This window comes from Sorex fumeus, unplaced genomic scaffold (genome assembly GCF_029834395.1).
Source record: "Sorex fumeus unplaced genomic scaffold, SorFum_2.1 ptg000044l, whole genome shotgun sequence".
Lineage (NCBI taxonomy): Eukaryota > Metazoa > Chordata > Mammalia > Eulipotyphla > Soricidae > Sorex > Sorex fumeus.
The window spans coordinates 61,404,440-61,416,660 of record NW_026606101.1 but is presented as its reverse complement, the minus strand read 5'-3'; positions in this window follow the sequence as shown (position 1 = coordinate 61,416,660).

The window sequence follows — 12,221 nt, the reverse complement described above, 5'->3', positions numbered from 1 at the left end:
GCTGGATAGTAGCATTATGGCTGTTTGTCTCTGTTCAAACTCCCAATTCCAGAATTTGTACCCCTGCTGTGTCCTATTAAAAGTCTTGCTTATATGCCCAGGAAGTCTCTGTAACACTCTGCACTTACTTCCTCAGACTGTGTCTATATATTTCAATATCCCGTTTTCTTGTTTCACTACACTCAACTGTAAACTCCTTGAAATGGGAGCAATTTTTTGGAAATGCTTTTTCCTTCAGTTTTAGGTATATTCTAAAATGCAATGGCCAGAGAGATAGCGCAGGGGTTAAAGTGCTTGCTTTGCACACGACCTACTGGCACTGTATATAGTCCCTGGAGCACTGCCAGGAGTGATCTCTGAGCATTGCCAGGTGTGGCTCAGAAACCAAAAACCAAAACCAAACCAAACAACCAAAACCAGTTGTCATTCAAAAGTGAATTCGTCAGTGAATGATGGCAACAGAAATGACCTCAAAAAGAGGTGTTACTTTGTTGTTCTTGTTTTTAAAGAAAAGTCTCATTAACATAACTCTTCCTTGTTGGGCATCTAGAAATATTTGAGCAAAGTCCATGGTATGTCCCTATGAATTTAGGTCAATAGTGGTGCCCATAATCTTGTACCCCCCCCCCCCCCCGCCCAAGGATGAGATTATCCCACAGGGACAAGAAGGATTTTGTGGCTTGGGAAAATACCTGAAAGGCCCAACTGTGAAGCATTCTGAAGGCAGGGAAGTTAACGCCTGACCACATTTTGCGAGAACTTTTCAAAACCCTTGTATCAGTCCATTTGTTGGGCTATAACCTGAGGTCACCAAAAGACAACCCTGGCTTCTTCCCAAAAGAAAGCTGTTAGCTAAAACACAGTGTGTCTCTGTAACCACATGCAAACACTTCTTCCTCTCAGAGAGAGAAAATACACTGATTTCTGTGAGTTTTAGCAAAAATAAATACCCACATCCACACTCACAAATGGGTATGGACCAACCTGTCTCCATCAAATACTTGGGAGCTCAGTGTCTTCTTCCAAAGTTTCAAAACTGCAGAGTAACTGATGGTGGCCCTGCATCTTCCCTCCTTTCTGTGTCACTCACACACGCAGGTGAAACAAGTAGGCCTGAAGCAAAGGTGGGACTCTTAGAAAAACTCAGCTGCAAGCTAAGACTTGTGTAGAAATATTCTTGCAGCCTGCGAATTTCTGATGTGCCTGGCTCCAAAAGTTTAGCTTTGGGGCTTTCCTCTTAATCCCAACAGAACTGAATTGGTGCCTCTTAATTACTCCTGTGATGTAGTAAATCAACACCCTTGTAGGCAGTCGTTTGGGTATTAAAAATTTAGGAACTTATTACCAGAGAATTGCAACACATGGAAATCCTCACATGGGAAGAGATGTGGTTAAGCTGGTTCCCTGCAGAGAGCCGCGATACCGGACGTTACGCAAGAGACGGAGTTTCCTGGACTTGACCATTCATACAAAGTTCAAAACCCAAGAGATCTGGAAAGATAGTACAATGGGTAAGTTGCACAGCCAACTGGGGCTGAATTCTTACCACCCCAATATTGGTCCTCAAGCACTACCAGGACAGGTTCATGACTGTAGAGTCAGAAGTAAGCCTTGAGCACAGTTAGAATTGTGCCCCTGGCCCTGGGGAAAAAAAAAAAGATAAACAAAACATCAAAGTTCAAGCCCAAGCTGTGAAATAGCTATAAAACAGGCACGCTGCTCTGAGGTTGCCTGCATATCAGCGCCCGTTACGTCATCTGTCATCTGGCACCCTTGCTTTATCATTCTCCAACGTAGGGTTGCCCTTGTTCTTTGGGGTGTGCTTCCCTTTGCGTTTTTCTCTCTCTTTTTCTTTCTCTCTCCCTAGAGAATGCTACATTCTCCTTAGAATTAGCTTATCCCTCAATAAAAACTGCTTTAGAAATGTGCATGGACTATGCATTAAGCTACAGCGCCTTGCCTCCCCCCATAGACCCCCCCATCCCCCCCCCAGGGAAAGGTATCTGTCTCTTCCGCCTTTTCCCTCCCTGGTGGCACAGTGGCCGCACCTCAGAGCTTATTGGACAGCCAGGTATGAGCCAGTGGTGATGGGGCAACTGCAGCCTCATGGGATGGAGGGTGGAACCGGCCTGTCCTTCCCGCCCCGCCAAGACCATGAGTTGACCCCCCCATGAGCATCTCTCTGGTATGGCCATCGACCCAGAGGCACACAAACCAATCTCAGAACTATGCGGCTTTTGGCAGAAATCCCTCCAGACTTTATTAGTAAAATATCAGAAATCAAAAATCGGGCTGGAGAGATAGCACAGCGGGTAGGGCATTTGCCTTGCACGCGGCTGACCCGGGTTCGATTCCCAGCATCCCATATGGTCCCCTGAGAACCACCAGGAGTAATTCCTTAGTGCATGAGCCAGGAGTGACCACTGTGCATCATCGGGTGTGACCCAAAATGCAAAAAAAAAAAAAAAAATTGAAAATCACGAGACTACAATGGCAGCCGTGTGACATCATGCGGTCTTCATAACCAGCAAAAGAAAACAAATTATTTCACAATGCTTTTCAGCAGGTCTGATTGTTGGAGGATTCTAAATAATAATGGTGCATCTTTTGTCGAAATAATGAATGTAATCAAAGTAGAGAGAGAGTTAAGTGGAAATCATCTGCCTCACAGGCATGGGAAGGGGTGGGATGGGGGTATATTGGGGTTCTTGGTGGTGGAAAATATGCACTGGTGAAGGGAATGGTGTTTGATCATTGTATGACCGAGACTTAAACCTGAAAGCTTTGTAACTGTTCTCACGGTGATTCAATAAATAAATTAAAAAACAATAAATAAATTAAATAAAATGTAAAAAAAAAACAAATAAAAACTGCTTTACTAAATATAAAGCTGGGCCAGTGAGATAGAACAGCAGGTACGGCACTTGTGTTGCACGTGACTAATGGGACTCAATCCCTGGAGTCATAGAGCACTGCCAAAAGTGATCCCTGAGCAATGCTGGGTGTGGCCCCCTACATATATGTGAGGCAAAGATGGGGCTCATATGTATACATACACACAACATACGTATATACACATATGTTAGATATGTTACACACGTATGTAGCTGAAGGCCAGAGAAATAGTACAGGAGGTGAGGCAGTTGCCTTGCATATGGCAAAAATCTGATTTAATCCCCAGCACCACATGTAAGAGGCCTGTGTTGATCCTAGCTCTGTATGTTCCCTGATCACTGCTCAGAGAGGTCTTTGAGAACCAAGCTGGGAGGGAGTAGTGCATGAGTACTGCTAAGTCTGCCCCCCTCCCGCAATTAAAAATTAAACTTAAGTCCTGATTTGCAGAAAGAGAATATTTCTTTGGCAATTTTTTCTTCTTGGTTCCAAGCTTTGTTCTGAGGTAGATGGACATGAAGAAAGAAAGAAAGAAAGAAAGAAAGAAAGAAAGAAAGAAAGAAAGAAAGAAAGATCTCTGACCTGTGAAACTTATATTCCAATGGGGAAAAGGGACAATAAAATCAGAACAAATTGTGAAGTTGTTGGACGTGGTAGGAAAGAGCAGTGAGACTAAACATAGTTGGGTGTGATGGAGGAGGAGGTTCAGGACTAAACAGGGGACCTGAAGAAGGGACAGTTTGCAAACAGATCTCTGGAGTCAGAGTCCTGTGAGAAGCACCAGTAGAGCAAAGGTCTTGGGCTGCTTCAAAAGAACCCCAAAGAGGGCTGGAGAATAGTACAGCAGGTAGGGCATTTACCCTGCATGCAGCCAACATGGGTTTGATCCCTGCCATCCCATAGGATCCCCCGAACCCTGCCAGGAGTAATTCCTGAATGCAAAGCCAGGAGTAATCCCTGAGCATCGCTGCATGTGAGTCACTAAAATAGAAAAAGAAGAAGCCCAAAGAGACCCAGTGGCAAGCCAGGAATGAGCATGGATGTGGGGTTGAACCAGGGGACTGTCAGAGAATCAAGAGTGGGCTGGGGCTCAGATCAGGTAATGCTCGGGGGCTTGCAAAAGGATTTGAGTTTGTTTTTCTGGTCTATAGGGAAACTGGAAGAGGTCAAACGATGGGACAGATATGGCTGTGCCTTGCAAGAGCAGAGTGGAGGGCTGGAGAGGTGTGACGGGCATTGCCTTGTGTGAAGGGCAGTGTGAAGGGCATTTGCCTTGCATGGGGCCTACTGACCCGGGTTTAGGCCTACCGTCTCTGGAGCACCGCCAGGAGTGATTCCTGAGTGCAGAGTCCTGAGCACTGCTGGTGGTGGCCCCACCCCACCTTCAAAAAAAAAAGGGGGGGGAGAAAAAGCCGAGTGGAAACTTGGGAATCAGACGTGGATGTTGCATGAATTACCTGGGCTTAGGCAAGACTTATCTCCGAGAGTTCATTTGAGATAAGCCCAGGTTGCATTAGGTCATTCCGAAAGTTCCTTTCCATCCTAAGATCCTATGACTCTGAGCAGCAGGGAAATGGCTTTCAGTCCTCTGATCTTACACACTTGCAGCCTGCACACCTAACGCACCTGCCTGTCTGCAGTCATAGGACCCTTTGGAAAAATTAGGCAAAACCTGATAGAACTTCTCCACAGAGAGGGAGAGTTCAGCTGCACACACAATGCTGCTTGTAGCCAGGGCAGATCAGCCCTTCCCCTTCCTGATTCATTATTACTCTACAAATGTCCATGCATGAAGGACACCTGCTTATTTCTTTTCTACCTTCTTAGGGAAATATTTAGATATTCAGATAAATTAACGGAATAATAAATTGTGCTTCATCATGGCTTCCATTTTAACTCCGAGAAAGGTCAAAATTTACTATGTTGACTTTCTGTCTTTGTGTATTATTTTCTTGTTGCCAATCCCTTTGAAAGTCGCAGATATCAAAACATTTTATCCCAATACTTTGTACATCTATGTTTGACAAGAACAATCTCTTATCATACCAAAAAACATTATTACATGTAAGCAAAGAAAAACTGATTCTACAAACTTAATTTCAGTCCAACCTCAAATTTGCCTTGATTAAAAAAATTTACTTAACTAGAATTCTATCAACACACACATATTGTTTGTCCATCTTATTTTATATTGGGGAGAAGGGGGTTGGGCCACACCTGCTGGATCTCAGAACTTACTCCTAGCTCTGCGTTTAGGCTTGATAATCTTTGGGGTGATGTTGATGTAGCCCACAGGTGGCTCACATAAGTCAGGAGGAGAGAAAGACAGTCATTTTCTCCCACTCCATCTCTGCCACCCGGGATCCACTGGGAAGTCTAGGACCAGTAAAGTCTGCGATGATCCCCTGCCCAACATGGGCCTGAGCCCCTTCAGCCCCACAAGGTGGCCGTCAGGCCACATCTTAAGTCCACTTGGTCGTATCAGGACAGAAGTCTATCGCACCACAAGATTTCTCGGGGAGCCACGACCTCAAGCTGGAGCAAGGATCTGCTCTTTGCAGAAAAGGAGAAACCAGTCCCAGGCCTTACCCAGGGTTTTCAGGATTCTTGTCTTGCTTGCAGAAAAGAATTTCAGGAGTACACAAGCAGTGAAGTAAACAGATTTTATTTGGAGGGTTTTTGAATGGAAGGAGGAAAAGTGGGAGAGAGTGGAGAGTAACAGAGACAGAGTAACACGTTCAAAGGAGAACGCGGGCTTCTCCAAGGGCAGAGAGAGCCCATCCACACATCCCAGTGTTAGGTAGGGAAGCATAAAAGTACACATCTCGAGGGGAGATGCGGGCGACACATGTGCTCAGGTATCACATGTGCTTGGCCACGTGGACGCAAGCTGCACACAGGCAGCATACGCGCGCCCTTCCTTTGTTCATGGTGGCTTTTATAGGCTCTTCTTGGGTTGTCTTGATCCAGAAGTTCTGGAGTCTTCTGGATCACATTATAATCAGATTAAGGGAGAGGTCTGAGGGTTTGAGGAACTTTATGGGGAGGGATCCAACCTCCTCAGGGTCTGCTGAAGGTCTGTCTTATCAGGTCTGTTTTCTGTATCCACAGGGTGGATCAGTCTTAGGATTTTCCTCCCAGAAGTTCTGTTGACCTAAATTTTATTGCTGAGGGCCTTTCCCTGTCTACCTGCTACATTAAGGGGACTATATATGGCACCCAGGAATTGAACTGGGGTCAGCCATGTGCAAGGCAAGCTCTTTACTTCCATATTGTTTTTCTGTCCCTGTTTATTTATTTATTTATTTATTTTTAGTTTCTCCACGATTTTTCTTTTGACTGTTAATTTTATATTGGTTTTGGGAGGCTTAGCCGGTGGTGCTCAGGGTTTACTCCTGGCTCTGTACTCAGGAATCATTCCTAATGGTACCAGGGATTAAACCCAGGTTTGCTGCTTTCAAAGCTGTTGCTCTATCTCGTCTGTCCCTCCTTTTTTGTTATTGATCTCTTTACACTTGCAGGTCTGTTTAGAAAAGGATTAACCAAAATGATTAAGAACTAAGTTTTAGCATTTGCTTCACCTGTGTGAGACCCTGGGCTCACAATCCCCAACACTACCAAAACACAATAAAACAGATACCCTAAATTTTGGTTACATCATATTTTTAAAAAATCGTGGTTGAAAGGATCTTTCCAGCAGTGCTCAAGGGCCACTTACAGCTATACCAGCCTGGTGATCCACCTCTAATGACTATATGGCATATGTGCCAGTCTTTTAATCTATCTTTTAAAAAGTTAATTGATTTATTTTTGAGTTTGGGGCCTAACCCAGCAGTGTTCAGGGCTTACTTGCGGCTCTGAGCGCAGGGATCATTCCTGGCGGGTTCAAGGACCATCTGGGTACTGGGGATCTAACCCAGGCTGGCTGCATGCAAGGCAGGCGCCTGTCCCATTGTACTATCTCTCCGGACCGACCTTTGTTCTATCTCTGATTGTTTGTTTTAACCCAGCTCAATGGGCTGCATCCCTGGTACTACATGGTCATCTGAAGATATCCAGGGGCAACTCCTGAGCACAGTTGCTGAGCATTGATGGTGTGGTCACAAAACGAAATCATCATCATAATAATTTGCTCTACTTCTCTATTAAGGGGCTGGAGAGATAGCTCAGTGGGTTAATTTTATGCCTTTTTGTTGTTGTTGTTGCCCTGCAGGCCAAGCCTGTGCTTCCATACAAAGGGAATTGCTGGGGAAAGAAGATCAGCCATATTCTTGTTTTGTTTTGCTTTTTTGGGGGGTGTTACTCCTGCCACCCGGGATCCACTGGGAAGTCTAGGACCAGTAAAGTCTGCGATGATCCCCTGCCCAACATGGGCCTGAGCCCCTTCAGTCCCACAAGGTGGCCGTCAGGCCACATCTTAAGTCCACTTGGTCGTATCAGGACAGAAGTCTGCGATGAAGTCTCCACTCAGGGATCACTCCTGGCAGTGCTTGAGTGACCATACAGGGTGCTGGGGATTGAACTGGTCAGCATGAGCAAAGCAAGAGCCCTCCCTGCTGTACAGCCAAATTCTCCCATCAGGAAGCGCTAAAGTTCTGGTTACTGGATTTGCTCACAAAGGTGAGACAGTCGGTGACTTTTCTGTAGTTTACTTTAAGGCAGTACAAGTAATCAGTGATTCTCATTTGGTTTTCTACAAAGGCAGGAAGGAGAGATGAAGGGGGTAAGTGCTGGTGCTAAAAACACCATGGTAGCATATTTTTATATATGCCAGAGACCAAAATGTGGAACCTCTATAATTCTCTGAAAGCCTTAAGAATGGAGCTGAGTGTATGCTGGGGATCTGGATTTCATACCTGGCCTGCATGCACTACGGGGAGTGGATCCTGGCTGCGGAGCCTTTTACTCAGTAGTTCTGTGGCTGGATCACCTGCATTGCAAGCACAAGAAGGAGAATCATCCCCGGTGCCACCAAATGTGCCACTGACAGTCATGGCAGCTCTACTGTTTTGAAACCCGGGCATTACACAAGTATGTGATATCTGTCACACTCCAGTCAGGTGTGCGCAAGCAACACAACTAAAAGATGCACATGCATCACAGCAGAGAAGTGTGACTCTGGGAAGCATGTGGGTGAGTCCACAGGGAACGCCCTCCTTCCCCAACAACCAGCATCCAACCAGACTCTGTGTGAGCGGCAGAACTAGAGAAATAGGAGCCCTGGCATACACAGCAAAAGCCTGTGATCCCAAGCACCCCCAACAGGCAGAGTACAGTACCTAACTGCTTACTATCACTCCCGTCTTTACGCCAAAGAAGGGATGACAGTAAATAAAAATAAATGCATATTTAAAATATGAAGCCATGGTTATGAGCTTATTTAACCATACTCTCCTGAAAAAACCCAGAAGCTTAAACAATCATAAAAGGAACTTTTTTGTTTTATTTTGTTTGGGGGCCACACCTGGGCGATGCTCAGGGGTCACTCCTGCACTCAGGAATCACTCCTGGTGGTACTCAAGGACCCTATAGGGTGCTGGGGATAGAACCCAGGTCAGCCATGTGCAAGACAAATGCTCTGCTCAGGTCGGCTGCATACAAGGCAAGTGCCTTCCTCACTATCCTATCTCTCTGGCCCAATAAAAGGAACTGGTAATATAAAGTTCTGAAAGAGTTCGCTTTGTTTGTCTGGCTGGTAACACGAGCTCTTCAAGGATAGCCCTTCCAGTAAGGAGTAGGACAACAAAGAACAATTGCCAGGAAAAGCAAATTGTTCCTGGTGTTCTCTACCCTGGAGCCTAGTTCTCTTTTATTTCTTACTCTCAGCTGTTGCAGAATTTGCAGAACCTCAAGCTACTTGGACCTGGACTTCCTAGACTAAGATTAGAGGACAGGGAACCTCCTGGCGGAGGCGTGTTTGGAATCAACTCACTTTCGAAATGCGAGTTCTTTATCAAAGGAATTTCCACAGGGGATCTCACGATTGCCATACTGTTCACTAATAATTTGCCACTCCCAGTGAGGCACGTTTGATTGAGAGAAAGGAAAAGAGAGCTTCGGCAAGAAGAGCAGATCTGGTTCTTGCTCTCTCTTACCAAAAGCAAGCAAGCAAGATAATCAGCCTCTGGCCATCTTGAGATCTGGACCCCTTGCCAGTAATGCTGGCAAATCTACTGAGAGAGGGAGGGCAACATTCCCAAGCCTCTCGGACGCAGGCTCCTTTCACTGACTAGCTCTTGGTTGGGCCAGGACTCCAAAGGAAACAGCTGACCACCTGTAAGTGGTGCTTACTCCTCCTTTGACACTAGAAGTCAGAACTGGCAGCTCTGGAAGTAGGTGACAAGAGACTTGCAGAAGACGCTCACAGGAAGGAGTTGCAAAGGTCATGGGAAGTTTTTAATGACTATCCAAGAGGCCAGTGAGTAATAGGCTTTAAAGAGCTTCTTTCGCTTGGCATTGGAAGCAGCCTCGAGGAGAAGCTGTCTTAGAGAAAGAATGACCGGTGTGGCTGTCCACTCCGTGCTGAAGTGCACAGACCAGGGATGCAGACAAGCAGCATGGGCATGGATGGAGGATCCCAGACATGATGGTGGGGGGCAGGGGTTAACAGTAGAAACCCAATATGAGTACCCCAATAAGAGACTTAGGTCTGGAAAGGACAATTCCTGAGCTATTAACGAGATACTGGGATTCCGTGAAATCAGGCTTTTTTTTTTTTTGTGAAAGCACATTTTTCATAGATCTTTTGTTTCTAAAGTTTACACCAGAATGCTATTTCACTGACAAATCTTTCACTTTTCTTGTTGGCCCAGAACACAGTGTCTTGATTTGTGTCCCCAGTTTCAGAACCATCCTGGCCCTGGAGTCTACCAGGGTCTAAATGATAACTGTTATCTCACCTCATATATGTAGGCAGGATACCAAGAGTAGACCTCAGCAAACCTTTTCTGTGAAGGTTCATACAGTGAATATGGACTTGCCATTGACATAAAAAAAAAGCAGCCATAGACAATATGTAAGTTAATAAGCGTGATTGTGTTCTAATAAAAGTTTATTAATAAAAATGGATGCCTAACTTTGACTTGGTCCCTAGAGACCCATAAAAGCATGGACTCTGGAACCAGTTTTAAATCCTGATTTTATAACCTGAGGCCTGTGTGACCTGATAGTGCTCATTTAACTTCTCTGTACTTTGGAATTTTCATCTCCTAATTGCTCACTACATTTAACTCTATAGTGATTTTTTTTTTAAAGAATTACATTACTAAATGTATAGACTACTTATGTAGTCCCTGGCAGGTGACAAATGCCACATTGTGTAATCACCCATCCTGTTTGGTGGGTAATCTTATTTCTGTTCAAAATAAAATTCAGGGCTAAAGAGATAACTCTGTGGCTGAGTGCATCCTGGCATGCGGGATACCCAGTTTCTGTTGGACCACCACATGGTCCCCCAGCACAGAGCCAGGGGAGCCCCTGAGATTTTCTGACGTGTTCTTCCTCCCCAACATTGAAATTCAAAGAAACAGAAGTGTTACTTTAAGAAAGCTAAGAATTAAAGTTTTCCCATCTCCAGTGTAATTACTCATTTCTCATCAGTGATGGAATCATTACATCGAAACACAGAGATTTCCGGCAGTGCCTAGGAGGCAGGCTTTGCCCCTGAAAACTATCATTTTAAAGAGCTGCTTGTATTTCTCCTCTCCTATACACAGACTTCCTGTAAGCAGTCATGCTCTGGAGCCAGTCTGCATTGCCTCATTAGAGCAGTTTGATAAATTTTCAGGAATTTTGTGAGCTGCTTAAACTGTGGTAGCTTGAAATTGGCTGTGGTAGGAGTAGTTACACCATAATATTGGCAGGTGCTACAAATCAGGACCGTTTCTTTTTGGAAATGGGTTTACTGGGCCATGCCTGGCTTTAGGCCCGTGGTAAGCACATGTCCAGCAGGGATCCTATGTCCTTAACAGCAAATCAGTAAACAATAAACAGTGGCATGTGACCTGCCCTACCCTAGGCCATGGAATGACCTAAGAAGAAGAATGCCCATCCCGTGGATTTTGCTTTGTAGAAGAGATTTTTTTTTTTTTTTTTTTTTTTGCTTTTTGGGTCACACCCGGCAATGCACAGGGGTTACTCCTGGCTCTGCACTCAGGAATTACCCCTGGCGATGCTCAGGGAACCATATGGGATGCTGGGAATAGAACCTAGATCAGCCGCGTGCAAGGCAAATGCCCTACCCACTGTGCTATTGCTCCAGCCCTGGAAGAGATATTTAATAATAATAATAATAATAATAAGATCAGGTATTTTGCTAAGCAACAGAAATAAATCAGTAGTGTGAGTCAGTTGACTCTGATTCCTAGACATCTAACTCACAATACTTTTTTTTTTCCAACACACACACAAATATGAGAGAGAGAAAGAGAGAGAGAGAGAGAGAGAGAGAGAAAGAAAGACAGAGACAGAGACAGAGAGACAGAGAGAATTTGTTGGGTGAACGCTATAATTAGAGTTTTACTTTTGCTGGCCCCTTTTTCTAGGAAAGAATGCTATACCCTTTTTTAAAGTTAATTATTATTATCGCTATTATTTTAATTATGGGTCCTGTTCAGTAGTACCACAATCCTCTCCTGGTGTTATTTGGCCAAGTTCTTGAGGGTTCAGTGTTCAGGCTGGGATATGTTGCGGGTCACCAAGGCCACACCTTGTAGTTCTAGGAGACAAGGAATAGAACTTAGGGCCTCAAGCATGCCAGGCATATGCTTCAGTCCTTTCAGATTTTCCTTGAGCCCTTTCCCAGTCTTTCTGCATTTTGGTTTTGGGTCACAAACAGTGGTGCTCAGGTGCTTGGGAGTCACTTCCCTGCATTGCTCAGGACACCATGGAGTGCTGGGGGTTGAACACAGGTTTCCCACACGAATGTGCTCAGCATGTAAGATAGATTTAAGCTATCTCTTCTGATGATGCTTCTTTTTCAGACTTTGTGTGTGTGTGTGTGTGTGTGTGTGTTTTGTTTTTTGGGGTCACATCTAGTGATGCTCAGGGCTTAGTCTTGGTTCTACGCTCATGATCACTCGTGGGGTGCCAGTGAATGACCCTGCCTTGGCTGCTAGGTAAATATTCTACCTGTTAAACTATCACTCTGTCCCCATCCTTTCCAAAATTTTTGGTTTTGTTTTTGTTTATGGGCCACACTACAGTGCTTACGGGTTACTCCTGGCTCTGTGCTCAGAAGTTACTCCCGGTAGGCTCCAGAGACCATATAGGATGCTGAGGATCGAATGAGATTCAATGGTAAAATTTCCTTGATCTAAAAACCTTTTGCG